The sequence below is a fragment of the Callithrix jacchus genome, chromosome 10 (assembly GCF_049354715.1).
Source record: "Callithrix jacchus isolate 240 chromosome 10, calJac240_pri, whole genome shotgun sequence".
NCBI classification, from domain to species: domain Eukaryota; kingdom Metazoa; phylum Chordata; class Mammalia; order Primates; family Cebidae; genus Callithrix; species Callithrix jacchus.
The window spans coordinates 34133144-34149038 of record NC_133511.1 but is presented as its reverse complement, the minus strand read 5'-3'; the positions used below and the strand labels follow the sequence as shown (position 1 = coordinate 34149038).

The 15895-nt window shown below is 45.5% G+C and overlaps 1 long non-coding RNA gene across 1 annotated transcript; it reads right to left on the bottom strand.

Annotated features, from left to right (window-relative positions):
• Nucleotides 1-259: 259 nt before the first annotated feature.
• LOC144578071 (uncharacterized) lies at nucleotides 260-15798 on the bottom strand. The gene is made up of 3 exons (XR_013523147.1): nucleotides 15606-15798; nucleotides 8385-8505; nucleotides 260-663 (listed from the first exon to the last, which is right to left on the bottom strand). It is a non-coding gene; the product is annotated as an uncharacterized LOC144578071 (long non-coding RNA).
• Between the last annotated feature and the right edge of the window lie 97 nt (nucleotides 15799-15895).

The window sequence follows — 15895 nt, the reverse complement described above, 5'->3', positions numbered from 1 at the left end:
GCAGCGCTGGGTATGTGCACAGATCCGAGGGTGTTAGCCCAGCAGGGTCCTGCCCGTCAGTGCTCGATCACTAAAACCATGACGCAGACAGAAGGAAGATTCACATTCAAGGGCCCACATCATCACTGTCCTGGGCAATGGACTCCAACCCCTGCTACAGAGGGTCATGGGAGGGTCAAGGTCGAACCATGGGTTGGCAGAGACATCCTCTGTGGCCTCCACTTGGTTCCACCATGACCCCTGCCCCCCAGCCTCTTACTGTAGGCGACTGTCCCCGCCATGTGTGCTTTGAGTCAAAGGTGGCCAAGGCTTGATGAATCGCTGATGACAAGGTGACAGAGTCGGTGCCTCATGCCTTGCTCTGTGGGAGGCTGACTGTTCAAGCGGTTGCTTAAAAATGGGCACACACACACACACATACACACACACGAGAGGCGGTTGTGGGCTGCACACTGGCTCGGGGTGCCCAGATACTTGCGCCCCACTGATAGATTCCCAGCCTTGGTAATCGTGGACGTGAGCCTCTCTGTGTAGGGAGCCGCCAATCAGTAACGTCAGGTGGTCGCAATCACAGAAATTGAAACAGGGTTTCGCTGAGAGGACATCTGTGGGCCTGAAAACATGGGTCTGTGTACCGGGGCCTGATTGGGGGCTGTAGTAGTCCTATGGAGAAGAGAACAAGAGTGTACCCTCAATTCACCTGGGAGGCAGCTTCTTCTGCACCCGGGTTTCTCCCGCTTGGCACTGTGGGCATTTGGGGCTGAATCCTCCTTAGTTGAGGGGCTGCCCCGGGGGTGCTGCAGGGTGCTGAGTGGCACTCCTGACCTCCACCCCATGGTATCCGCCAATTGAGGCAGCCACAATTATCTCCTGGGTGCAAAATCGCCCCAGGTCGAGACCTCCCCCCAAGGATAGGGGATTCCATGGACGCCCAACAGACTCTGCATCCCATGATCCTCTACCCTGCTGAGTTTCCAGGAGGCTGCATGTGTTGAAATCCATACCCTGAGTGAGAAGGGAGAGAGGAGGCGAATCCCCGGAGCTGAGGGTTCCCTGGTTTACCGTTGGGAGTTTATTCTGGTTCCCACTGTGAGCAGGAAGATAACTCGATTTTTCCCCCAAATAATGAACCCAGAGTTTCTCCCGGTCAGCACTGTGGACATCTGAGGCCCGATCATTCCTTGCAGTGGGGCCAACCTGGGCACTTTGGGGTGATAAGCAGCACCCCTGGCCTCCACCCACTCCCTGTCAGGAGTACCCCCAAGTCATGAAAACCACAGATGTCCCAGAAATTGCTGTGCCCCTGGGGGTGGGGGGCAGGATCACACCAGGTGATCCCCTGCTAAAGAAAGTCAAGGTCATGTTCAGGCTCCCCTGCCACCAGGAAGCACAGCCTTGTCCTGGGCTACAGATGCGGACGCTGCAGGGTACATGGAGAGGCTTCTGGGCCCTGGGGGCTGAGGCAGAGCCCTGATTTCAACACAGCACCCCATGATTACTTGTGCGTTGCACGCATTTTCTAGGGGGTGGCAGCAGAGGGCTATGTGACCCAAGAGCAGAACGTTTTCAGGTTCTGGTGTATTTCTTGGCAATTCTTTCAAGGGAACAACTTGTCCATGAAAAGAACCGAAAATAATGTGAATGTTGACATGCCTGGGACAGGATGAAAGCTGATGGCCAACCAGGGGAAAGAAATCTGCCTTGACTGGCAGCGGGGACTAGAGTTTGCTCACTGCACAAGAGTCGTTATTGAGATAAAAGTCTCTGGTAAAGCTCTCAGCAGAAATGCCACGAAAAAAACCTCCCTGGATGGACAAGAAGCTATCAGAAAAACACATGCTGCAATGTGGAGGTCAGGGACTTCTGTACTCCGTGTGGCAAGAAGCAAAAAGGCTGGAGAAATGCTTGTCCTATAACAGAGGTTTCCACTGGGCTTCTGTGGACATGGGAGCTGGATCATTCTCTGGGGTGGGGCCATCCTGGGCACTGTAGGGTGCTGAGCAGCGTCCCTGGTCTCCACCCCCTCCATGACAGGGGCACCCCCCAGTTGTGTAACCACAAATGTCCTCAGACATTGTCCAGATGAGTGAGGATGGAGTTGCAGGTGGGTATAGGCGGGTACAGGTGGGTACAGGTGGGTGCAGGTGGGTACAGGTGGGCACAGGTGGGTGTAGGCGGGTACAGGTGGGTACAGGTAGGTGTAGGAGGGTACAGGTGGATGCAGGTGGATGTAGGTGGGTACAGGTGGGTGCAGGTGGGTGTAGGTGGGTACAGATGTGTACAGGTGGGTGTAGGTGGGTACAGGTGGGTAAGATGGGTGCAGGTGGCTACAGGTGGGTGCAGGTAGGTACAGGTGGGTGTAGGTGGATGCAGGTGGGTACAGGTGGGTGTAGGTGGGTACAGGTGGGTAAAGGTGGGTGCAGGTGGGTGCAGGTGGGTACAGGTGTGTGTAGGTGGGTGCAGGTGGGTGCAGGTGTGTGTAGGTGGGTACAGGTGGGTGCAGGTAGGTACAGGTGGATGTAGGTGGGTACAGGTGGGTGCAGCTGGGCCCAGGTACCCCATGAACCCATCTCCACCTGCATCCCCAACCGCACCCCCAGTCCCGTGTCTCCTAAGCAGGTAGAAAGTTTGCAGTGCTGAACATGAGAGACCCTACCTTAACTTGAGAGAAAAAAAAATAGGCCGGGAGCAGTGGCTCATGCCTATAATCCCAGCACTCCGGGAGGCTGAAGAGAGTGGAACACCTGAGGTTGGCTGAGGCGGATGGATTACCTGAGGTCAGCAGTTTGAGACCAGCCTCACCAATATGGCAAAACCCTGTCTCTCTTAAAAATACAAAAATTAGCTGGGCATGGTGGCACACGCCTGTGATCCCAGCTACTCAGGAGACTGAGGAAGGAGAGTTGCTTGAACCCAGGTGGCAGAGGTTGCAGTGAGCTGAGATCGCATCACTGCACTCCAGCCTCGGTGACAGAGTGAGACTCTGTCTCAATGATAATAATAAATAATAATAATAATAATCATCATCATCACAGGGTGCAGTGGCTCATGCCTATAATCCCAGCATTTTGGGAGGCTGAGGCAGGAAGATCATCTGGGGTCAGGAGTTCCAGACCAGACTGACCAACATGGAGAAAACCATGTCTACTAATAATACAAAAATTACCCAGATGTGGTGGCACAGGCCTGTAATCCTAGCTACTTGGGAGGCTGAGGCACGAGAATCACTTGAACCCGGGAGGTGGAGGTTGCAGTGAGCCAAGATCATGCCACTGTACTCCAGCTTGGGCAACAAGAGAGAAACTCCGTCTCAAAAAAAAAAGTCTGTTCCCCACTCACATCAGACATCATGACCAACCCCCAATAGGGCAGATGGTGTAAGCCAGGGGAACCCCAGCTCCTGGGATTTGCCTCCTCTCTCCCTCCTCACTCTGTGTAGATTTCAATGTGTGCCACGTCCTGGGACCTCAAAAGTCCATATGATCATGGGACGCAGAGTCTTTTGGTGGTCCGTGAAATCCCCTAACCTGGGGGGGGGTCTCAACTTGGGGTTATTTTTGGAGACAGAGTCTCACTGTCACCCAGGCTGCAATGACACGATCTCAGCTCCCTGCAACCTCTGCCTCACAGGTTCAAGTTCTTCTGCCTCAGCCTCCCAAGTAGCTGGCATTACAGGTGTCCACCACCACACCAGGCTAATTTTGGTATTTTTAGTAGCGATCGTGTTTCACCATGTTGGCCAGGCTGGTCTTGAACTCCTGACCTCAAGTGATCCACTCACCTCGGCTTCCAAAAGTGCTGGGATTACAGGTGTGAGCCACCATACCCAGACAACTTGGGGTGATTCTGTCCCCTAAGGGACACTGATTGATATTTGGGGACATTTGCGATTGTCACAACTGGGGATGCTTCTGCTATGGAGTGGGTGGAGGCCAGAGATGCTGCTCAGACCCTGCAGTGCCCAGAATGGCCCCACCCCAGAGAACCACGTGGCCCTGATGTCCACAGGGGCGGAGGGGCTGGGGGGAGACCATGTGTTATTTGGGAAAGAAATGGATTCTGCTTCCTGCTCACAGCAGACACCAGAATAAACTCCCAATGGGGCAGACGGCATAAACCAGAGGGACCCCACCTCCTGGGATTCACCTCCTCTCTCCCTCCCGCTCAGCAGGTGGATGGGACTCTCCTCTGGCCAAACTGAGCAAGCTCTCACCTGCTGCCACCCAGGAAAGGGGCGCCCAAGTCTTTAACTCACAGGCGAGGATTCAGGTCTTCTGCCCACCAGGACAGTGAACCCTCCCAGAGCTGGAGAGTGGCAGCCCCAAGTCCACAGCCAGGCTTCACCCAGAGGAGTGGGACATCTGGGAGGGGAATGACAGGCACCCCAGGGCCTGATGGTAGGGACAGGGCAGGGTCTGATTCCCATGGCAGGGTGACCTGTACTCTCCCAGGGCCACCCACCCCAGCAGGGACACTACGCCTTCCATTCTCTGGTCCAAGCTCTGCTCTGCAACACCTGCATGCCCTAGGGTGGGGTGTGTTCTGGGGGTGCAGTTCCTTGACTGCCTCAAGGCCACTCCTGGGGAGCAGAGCCAGTGCCTCCTGCCTCATCCCGGGCACAACACCCAGGGACTGCCTCTGGTTTTGGATAGAGAGGCTCCAGGTGTGTGCACAGTGCGCCCCAGGTCAGAGCTAACCACCCAGGTTCGCCTGGGGTTGGTGCTCAGTGTTGAAGCAAGAAGGTATCAAGTGGCTGTAGAGGCAGAGCTCAAAGAGGGGCTTGGGATTGACTGAAGACATTTGGGATGCAGTCAGTATGCACCGCCTGCACCTCTGTCCCCACCTGCACCCACCTGCACTCACCTGCACCCCCATCACCACACCTGTCCCCACCTGCACCTCCTGCACCCCCATCCCCGCCTGTACCCCGTCCCACCCCACCCCCGCATCTGCATGAACCTCCTCTGCCCCCTGGTGGCCGCCACCGTAATGAGATTTGGTGGGGACATATTTGAATCGTAGCATTAATCTTCAAGTATAAAGACATCCACAGCAGGCTTTATCCAGCCAGCTGCTATGAGACTATTTACAGGGTTTGAGGTCTACAGCACATACACTAAACTATTTATACTTCAAAAAGCAATAAAATAAATGGTATTACTATTCTTCCAATATTACAATGGTCGTGTAGACATTCGTAGTATGATTTAGTTACTTTGGTACTGTTTCTATTCTATCACCATATGAACTGTTTCCTACACAATTCTATATTCAGCTTGGTTCCAGCTGAGCACAAAGCCATCCCTGTACTACCACTGATAGCTGGCACTAGCTCTCTGATGGTGTTATTATTCTGCTGTAGAAGGTGTCCTTAAACTAGAAAAAGTCCACAATCAAGTATCTAGTCATTCAACACTATCAATTCCTAGGTGACATTTTAAAAAATAGTATCTCTTGTTGCAAGAAATGCTGCATCTGTGATTTTAAGTCTCTCACTCAAATTGGATGGAAGTGTTGAATTTCAATCAAAGTGGCCAAAGAAATCCTGTTCCTGTGATCCTGATGTCATCCTTTCCGCCACATGTTGCCTGCTCACCGTGTCACTGGAAAGAGCTTCCCTGTGTGTGTGGATGATGTCCAGGATGTTGGTCTGGTGGCCCTGAGCAGCACTAACATGTCCATGAGTGGGTCCAGGTTCTGCCTCAGCTGATTGGGAAAGAGCTCTCCGACAGTGTTGCAGGCATCTCTGGTGAAGTGGGAGCCCGTTCCAGCTCCAAGAGCTGGCTGAGGCTGAAGAATAACTGGCCACCTTCTGATCCTTCTTCTTAAAGCCTGTCACCACCATCTTAAAGCCTGTCACCAACTCATTGGCTATGAAGTTGAGCTGAGTGCCCTATTGTCCACCTTCTTTGAGTGAGGCACTCAAAGTCATCAATCTTGCTCTCCTACTCCTAAAGGATGAGAACCACTACCTGGGGGTGAGCTCAGGGTCAGAAAGAAGCTGGAACTCACCATTTCATCTTTGTCAGCCCTCCTCTTGTACTGTCTCCAGGCTGTCTCTTCAGTGCTGATAAGACATATCATAAAGTGGCAGAAGATGTGGCACTGTGCCCTCATGCAGAAACTGGCCACGTGGTTCATTCACCAGATTGGGTCCTTTCTGCACTTGAACATAAAGTCCTCCTCAAGATGGCCTGTGATCTGCCTCTTGGCACCCAAAAGGCCCTCAGTCCCATACGAGCCCTGATGCATGGACTGGAACCGCAAAGGCAGCACATACCCTGCTCCCGACCTTGCTGCTAATTTCCTCAATGTGACTCCATTTGTTGCAGTTGTTGTACTAAGGTCTGTGCATGCTGGGCAAGGCCAAGCTGGGTCAAAGAGCAACCAGTCACCTCTGCAAGCATGTGCCAGGAACCAGTGGACCAGCCACCAACCTCACTCGCTGCCAGTCAGGGTAAACAAGTTATTCTGCCCTAAAGGTAGAGCCGAGTACCATCTGCTTTTTCTCAGGTCTCCCCTTCATAAGCTGTCAGGTGGCAGCCACTCAGGCTGTGGGAACCTGATCATCCCTACCTCCTTGAGTGGGTGAGGTTGGTGGCTGGCCCACTTGCTCCTGGCATACCTTTGCAGAGGTGGATGATTGCTCTTTGAGCCAGCTGCGCCTTGCCTGGCATGCACAGGCCCTGGGTACCGACACACCACTTTAAGTGAGCCTGTTCTCTCTTGGGGCAAAAAGTCTGGCCAGGGCCACAGAAGGCTGAATCCCATGTGTGGAAATCCTGGCTGCTGCTTGGGGGGCTTGCAGCTGCTTGGGGGGCTTCATGAGATGTACCTCTCATGAAGAAAACAGTCCTGCAGGCAGAGCCACTGACAGACACTGTTGTGTGTCTCTAACTGCTTCACAACACAGACAATGGGGGGCTCAGCAAGGATGACATCATGGGTGACACAACCCATCACAACAGGAACCTTCTTGGGTCAAGAGGGCCCAGAGTCAGTGTCCTCTACCCCTGAACTGACATGTGTGTTTCTGTATGCATGTGTTTGTCCCTCCTCTATGACCAGGTCTAACTCCTCCACACATGGGTACACCTATGTCCTCACTGCTACCACCAGGGCCCAGGGTCAGCATTTGAGCCTCCACAGGTGCTCTCAAATCTCTGCCCTCCCCACCCAGAATTGTCCAAGGGATGCAGACAGAGAAGGGGCACCAAGCAAGGCAGAGAGGGCTGTCACCCTCTCTAGGTGAAACCCAGATTGTTTGTATAGCCCTAGATATGCCCAGCAGTACTGGATTCACCACATCTTCCTACGTCCTCTTCCCTGCAACCCTCCAGGGTTCCCTGACTCACATTCCCTACAGATGGAGGCAAAAAGGCTCCACAGACAAACTCCCTGCCCGAGCAGCCAGCTGGCCAGGTTTCTACTGACCAGGCCCCTGACCAGGTCCACACTGACCAGGTCCTACTGATAAGTGTCCACTGACCCTGGTTAAGTAGGCTCCCACTTAAGAGGCTCCACAGACAAAACCTCACTGATTAATATCCCACTGGCCAGGCCCCCCACTGATAAGGCCACAAGTTTCCATGTCGCCACTCACCCCACCCCGACTGAACAATTCTCCATGAATCTGTCCCCAGCTGACCAAGCCCCAGGCCATTAAGATTCCACAATGGCCAGGCCCCAAGTATACTGTATACACCCCACCAAACATTGTTTATGTTCCACCCAATCAAGCTTCACTAATAGGGCCACCATTGACCAGGTCCCCACTGCTCAGGCTTCCAATGACTAGGTCTCCAGGTCCCCCTGATGAGGCCTTCACTGAGGAGGCCACCACTGAGCAGGTCCCTGCTGATCAGGTTCCAATTGGCCAAGTACCGTGAACCAGGTCATTGCTAACCATGGTCCACTGACCAGGCCCCCGAGCAGCGGTGTTCAAAGTCTCATTCTAATAGCCCCTCAGTCCACAGACCTTCCCTCCTTGCATGTATGCCCAGAGGTCAGGCCCTGGGAGTTTTCTTGAGAGGAGACCTCTCCTCCAAGACACAGGGAGGGATACTCAGCCTCAGGCTCCAGGTGGCCAGCTTCACACTCTGGGTCCATCTCAAAGGAGACACTGAGGTGGCACTGGCCTGGCACTGCCTGGACATGCCATCTAGCCTATTCCTGAGTGTCAGAGTGGGAGGAAGGGAGGAACATTTGGCAGAGGAGACACCCTGTGCTGCTGGGTCTCCCAAGGCCCTTCCAGCAGAGCCCCAATCTAGAGACACAGCACAGAGGCTGCAGAGAGACTAATCCAGAACGTTTGAGGCTGAGCCAGAGACCACATGAAGACTGTTCCCAGATAGACAGAAGGCCTTTTGCTAGTTTCTTGGTACCTCAGTGCATGCGGCAGTGGTTCTTTCTGTTGGAGACCAGTGAAGGTGTGCTGGGAGGGCTTGTCCTGCGATTCCTTGGTGGCTCCACCTCTGCTTCTAAGAAAAATTACTCACTCCAGGGCTGGGGGAGAGAAAATACAAGATTAGCGTGTAACATCATGTGCCAGAAAGTAAAAAAGTACTCACAGAGTAAAAGGGCCAAATTAAAAAGACATAAAGTCAGCTTGAAATGTCTACCACTGGCCTAATCTTGGGGCATCTGAGCACCAAAATCATGAGCTTTTCCTTCTCCCTTATTTATTGGTTTTATTTTTCCATGTGGAACAAAAAAGAGAATCAGAAAATAATCTTTTGGCAACATCATAGTAATAGTTGTTCAAACACAAATCACCAATGAAATGCTAAATCTAGTAGGTTTTGAGGGGTAACAAGATATTTACAAAGCCTCAACATATCTTCTCACAAAATGACTGAACTACAAAAAGGAAATAGTAACATTAGTGGTCAGATGCAGTGGCTCACACCTGTAATCCCAGCACTTTGCCAGGCCAAGGCAGGTAGATCACCTGAGGTCAGGAGTTCAAGACCAGCCTGACCAACATGCTGAAACCCCATCTCTATCAAAAATTAGCTGGGTGTGGTGGCAGGCAACTGCAATCCCAGCTACTTAGAAAGCTGAGGCAGGAGAACCACCTGAACCCAGGAGGCAGAGGTTGCAGTGAGCTGAGACCGCATCATTGTTCTCCAGCGTGGATGAGGAGCAAAACTCTACCTCATAAATAAATAAATTGATTAAATTAAATAAAGGAAATAGTAATATACACATGAAAAATGGGTAGCTACTCCTTAAGTCTCCTACTGCATATACTAATAACAATAACATGCAAATTGCAGATAAGCCATCAATGATCTCTACTAAACTACCAATGATGATTTGCTTGTTTGGCTGTTTAAACAGCTGACACTTGGGCAATTTGATATGTAAATTCAGTAACACTAGTTTTCCCTTACAAGATCCACTTAAAAATTAAAGAGTCTAAATAACATCATTTAAAAGACCAAATAAATTTTCATCATACATATGATACAAAAATATTCTACTTTAGTAAAGACTGTGATGTTATATATTTTAAGAGAAACAATTAAAACATTGTGTAAATAGCCTAGTAATAAAGTTTGATAATCTTTTAAATCATAAACTTTTTCCTTAAACTTTTTGGTTTAGATATTCTCTTCATTAGATGTGGCTCATCAGTGGACCCTAGAGAAGAAGGTAGATGGGAGCAAATGTCCAACACAGAAACAGCTGGAAAGAAAAAGAATTATGTTCTTTACCTAAAACATTTCTGTTAACTAACAGTGAGTTTAAAAACTAAAAAGTTGAGAACTTTATCAGAGTTAATAAGAATGAGAAATATGTATGTACCATTACAATACAAAATTAATATTAAATAGAATGTGCTTCTATTTACACAAGGCATTAATTATAATTGTGGTTAAATATCAGAGCTTTTTCCATTCTTCATTCATATACTCAACAGCCATATTTTAAGGTACTAGAACCAGTACTGGAATTACAAGATGAATATGGTATGGTCTACCTCTCAACAATCAAACATAACAAATATGCTACAACCTAAAAAAACAGACAAGCAGCCAATGTCCATATAGAGTTATAGAAACTCTGACAGGAATATAACAGGGCACAATTGGAACACACAGAAGAGACATCTATCTCAGTTTTGTGTCAGTATTGTAGGCTTTCTGGTGGAGGAGATATATAGATTGAGACCTGAAGGACAAGGAAAAGCTTGCCAGATAGAGGGAAGAGGCCAAGACAAAGACCCTGAGGTGAGGAAGAGCCCCGCGGAGTTCCACTCTGCCCACTATTGGGCTAGAGCAAAGGGCAGAGTGTGGTAAGTGGTGAGAGACAAGGCTGAATAACTGGACAAGAATCACATTGACCTGGGTGTTTTTATTCCATAATGAAAAATTTGGAAGGTTTTCTGAAACAAAAGCAAACCAATGACAAAGTAAATGACAGATGATTTAAAATGTCACCTGTGAAGTGACTGCTTATGATCAGTTATTGCTTAGCTAAGTATTTTAAGTGAGTCTGAGGTCTGCTGGCCTTCAATCTCTACCAACACCCTGAGAACTTGATGATGACTTCTTGGGAATGTTTTAAGCTATGGAACTTGATGAATTAATGGTGCACAAGTACACTCTTTATTGTGAAAGCTTTTGTTTTCACATCTTTCATTAGATGTGTGTAAGAAAAAATACACACATTCGATGTGTGTAAGAAAAAAGTAGTAGGATCTACTAACCCAACAATGAAAAGAAATGCTATCTGCTACGTATGGTTTATTTCTAAAATAAACCTCAATTTAATTAATAAATTTTGACAACATATTTTTCCTTGTTTCTCTAATTATTTCATCTACACAGTCCAACTCCTTCTAAAATAAGTTTAAAATGCTTAATTTAAATGAGACATTATCATGAGAATAATGCATCACTTACAAAATGCAGCTTTTAGTATTTTTAGTAACTACACATAACTTGAAGTTGTTTAAATAGAAAAATAATCACATAAAAAATTTCTATGTATTTTAAGTTTAGATAATAGAGTATGTATCTGTGTAATGCTGTCTAGATTAATCTGATAAAAATACAATTAATATTGGTCTATTGCATGTATATAACTTTAGAAAGGTGTTTTATTAGTACTAAGGTTAAACAATTAAATTTGCAATAAGTGCATTGTTTTGAAATTCTTAGCAAAACTTTGCCCTTCATAAAAGTTTCATCTATTTTTTACTTCAGTAAAGTTCTCCTTAAAAGGAAAGTTCTATTCTCCACTTGCAGTAAACTTTTTTTCTGGTTTGCATTCTAAATTAAGGTGATACCTGTGTAGGTTTTTTCCAAAGATACACTGAGGGATGCTGAGGTTTAAAGTCATTGCCTAGCTGGTCATCATAGGACCCAATAAGGAGTTTTTCAACCCTGCCCCACTCTGTCCCTCCCTGTTCTTATTTTCCAGTGTCTACTATGCCCATATTTATGACAATGTGCATCCAATGTGTAGCTCCCACATGAGTGAGAACAAGAGATATTTGGTTTTCTGTTTCTGTGTTAGTTTGCTTTAGCACAATGGATTGCAGCCATATCCATGTTGCAGCAAAGGACATGATTTTGTTGTTTTTACAGCAGCTTAGTTTTCCACAGTCCATGGCATTTTCCAATCTACCTTGGATTTTCAATCTACCTTGGATGTACCTGGGTTGACTCCATGTCTTTGCTATTGTGAATAGTGCTGTAATGAACATACATGTACATACATCTTTTTGTTACAATGAATTTTTTTTTTTTTAAGACAGGGTTTCCCCATGCTGGTCAGGCTGGTCTTGAACTCCCAACCTCAGGTGATCTGCCCGCATTGGCCTCCAAAGTGCTTGGATTACAGGCGTGAGGCACCACGCCCAGCCTGTTACAATGATTTATTTGCCTTAAGGTATACACCTAGTATAGTAATGGGCTTGCTGCATCCAATGGTCACTCTTAGTCCTTAATTTCAAAACTGCACTCCACAGCAGCTGAATGAATTTACATTGCCACCAATGGTGTGTAAGTGTTCCTCTTCTCCACAGCCTCCCCAACAACTGCTTTGCTTTTACGTTTTAACAGAAGTCCTTCTAACTGGTGTGAGATGGTATCTCATTGATGTTTCTTTTCCATTTCTCTGATGATTAGTGATGGTATGCATTTGTTAACATGTTTGGTGGCCAAATATGTGTTCTTTTGAAAAGTGTCTGTTCATTTCCTTTGCCCATTTTTTAACGGGGTTATTTACTTTTTGCTTGTTGATTTGTCTAGGTCCCTTATGAATTCTGGATAATAGGCCTTGGCTGTATATATAGTTTGTGAATATTTTCTTCCATTCTGTAGGCTGTCTGTTCAATATCTTGATAGTTTCTCAGGCTATGCAGAAGCTCTTTAATTAAATCATACTTGTCACTTTTTCTTTTTCTTGCAATTGCTTTTGAGGACTTAACCATAAATTCATTGCCAATGTATTGGCTGGGAGAGAGGTGATAGGAGAGGGAGGGAGAGAGAAAGAGAAACAGAAAAAGAGACCCTTAAGGATACCCAGCCAGAGCCTACCCCTTCCTGTGTTTTGGCACCAAAATATAAAGTCAGTTGAGAGAAAAGATGAGTAGACTCAAAGTTAGGTAAGCAAGTTTTATTAACCTGCAAGGTTGCTCCATAACAATCAGAGGAGGCAGCCCTGAGCTTACAAAACTATGGGTTTATATGGGTGAGAGAGGCATAAGTGAAGTTTCAGAACTGAGATAATTTATCAGTTTGTAACAAGCACAAAGATAGTTTGTTGGCCTGTGACAGACTTACAATATACGTCATCCTGTGACTTTCATGGCAGCAGTTTAAAAAAACAGGATTTTACAGGTATGTGTAAAACAGAAATTTACAAGTAAGTGTAAGAAAAGATTGTTTCCCATGACCTCTCCTATGCTGCCCAGCTGGCTGTAATCAGGCTTTGCTCAGTATAGCATGTCTGGGAGTCTTGCTGTGGTGCCTAGATAAGAGTTTAGGAATGTAGCTGCAGAGCATTCAGAAGGGGCTGTCAGCTGCTGCATGGAGGGGGTTTTCTGGGGCCGCTTATCCTTAACACATACCTGTTGTAAACAATTATAATTTTCAAATTGTTCTAAAGAGTACATGTGCTTCTAAGGTGATTTCTACTGAACAAGCAATTCAAACACAGTGGAGAGGAAAGAGAAATAACTATCAGTGATGTGTGGCTCAGCAGGTAACACTTGCTGCCTTCTAAAATGACTTTACTTGTAAGAGTCTGAAGATTCCATTAGAAATACTTGTATTTAAAGTGTAACTATATAGGGAAATGAATATGTTCATTTGCTTGAATATAAGAACCACTTCGGGCCAGGCCCGGTGGCTCACGCCTATAATTCCAGCACTTTGGGAGCCTGAGGCAGGTGGATCATGAGGTCAAGAGATCGAGACCATCCTGGTCAACATGGTGAAACCACATATCTACTAAAAATACAAAAAATTAGCTGGGCATGGTGGCGCGTGCCTGTAATCCCAGCTACTCAGGAGGCTGAGGCAGGAGAATTGCCTGAACCCAGGAGGCGGAGGTTGCTGTGAGCTGAGGTTGCGCCATTGCACTCCAGCCTGGGTAACAAGAGCGAAACCCCGTCTTAAAAATAAATAAATAAATAAATAACACAATTAAGAAAACTAAAATGAACTCCCCAAAAAGCTAGAAATACTTGTGTTTAGAAAACCAGCTTCAGGTTTCACCCTTGTACCTTTTAGCCATTAGCTAAGAACAATAAGCATTTGGCACTGATGGATAATTCAGACCAGCAATTCCTAGGGGAGAACTAGATGGCTGGGTTGGTCATCAAAAAGAACTAAAGCATCTCTGAAGGCAATCAGCCCCTAACACTGTGACGGAGGCACTGGAGGTAGGGCTTGTTGTTTCTGCCTTCCCCACAACTCCTTCAACGTGAATAAGACGTTATTTTTAAACCACTTTGTAAATTACAATTTTTCATTTCTGTGATAATTATTCCCCATTTCTCAAAGATGCCTTTCTGTAGTCTGAAAAAGTAGTCTGTCCAGAGGCAACCTCTAGCGGTAATACTAAAGATCACAATCAAGGACAGTTCTGTGCCTGAGTGCCAGGATGTACCCAGAGTAGCTCTTGACACTTTGGGTTTAAGTTGTGATCCATCAAAAGATAAATTAAACTTATTAATATCTCTATGTAGGGAAATTCTGACAAGCATTTTTGTAACAAGATCATTTTATTAGTTATAAAGCTTCAACAATACTTAGTAAAAAACTAATAGATAGGGTTAACTACATGAGACTTTTTAGGGAACAAAAATTCATATAAAAGCAAAAAAGAGAGAAAGAGAGAGAGAGAGAGAGAGAGAGAGAGAGAGAGAGAGAGAGAGAGAGAGACTGTCCTTGACTAACAGTTTAAAAGTTAGTTCATTTACTGACATTATTTTCCCCCAAATTAATTTATCAAGTCAGCGTTCACTTCCTACTAATCTCCTAAAGCCATCTCACTAAAAATTATGCTTTCAAAACGAATTAATGAGCTTAATTCATTTTCTATTTGTGTATGTTTTGTCTTACTTCCTTAATTATTTTGACATGGAATTGTTAGCTTTCAATGCTACTGAAAAGACTTCCTTATATTCTTCTAATTGGGTTCTAATCTCTTCATAGGCACTTTTTATTTTGGATAATTTACATTCCATATCTTTAAGTGTGAGTTTCATCTTATTTAGTGAAGCCGTATTACCCTTCTTTGAATACTCTAATTGTTTTTCATATTTTTTGTTCCTAAAACAATGAAAATAATGCACTTCTAAAACAATTATAACCTAATTATCATACAGATGTTGCATTTGATTTTGAGTCAATGATTCAGAGAGCAATTTTAAATGTTTAAAAAGAAGCTAAAGCTTAAAATATTTATCAGCAATATCAATGAAACTAATAACTGAATTCACTTATAAAAGTTTGAAATCATTGTTAGTATTAATGTAATTTGATCATTTAAAAGTAACAGAATCCATTTATAATTTTAAAAATTGAACAATGCAGCTTAAGATCAATTCAAAAGTATTCCATAATTTTTAAATCACAATTTTCTCTTTTCCTAATAATCTTATATTGATAGGTCTTAATAATCAAATGCTCTATAGTATGATCATTACTCTAAAAGATCTATTTTATTACCATAATAATGAAAATTTACATATTTAAAAGAAAAAACAGATGTCACTTTTTTTTTTTTTTTTTGAGACAGAGTTTCACTGTTGTTATCCCAGACTGGAGTGCAATGGCCCGATCTCGGCTCACTGCAACCTCTGCCTTCTGGGTTCAAGCAATTCTCCTGCCTCAGCCTCTCGAGTAGCTGGGACTACAGGCACGCACCACCACACCCAGCTAATTTTTGTATTTTTAGTAGAGACGGGGTTTCACCTTGTTGACCAGGATGGTCTCGATCTCTTGACCTCCAGCCCAGATGTCACCTTTTATCTAGAACTCTAAGAGAGGCAGAGGAAGCACAACATATACACACCAAAATACAATTTTCAGTGAAGTAAATGAAGGCACATTATAGATAAACTTACCTGATTTTAAACTAACCTGTAAATAGATTTCTTCTAATTTTCCTATTGCCTGCATTACCCTTTCTTCTAGCTCCAATTATATTCTTGTACTTGAAGTTCTACCACATTTTTCCATGTGTCGTAAGATTTGACATTTCTTCTTCTAACATCTTTTTATCCTCCTCAATTTCTTCACATTCCTGTTGTACTTCTTTCAAAGATGATAACTCCTGTTGAATAACTTGATTGTTTTTAGTCAAATAGACACATTTTGAAGATATAGCTTCCAGCTCTACTGTAAGATCATCAAACTACATCAATAAAATA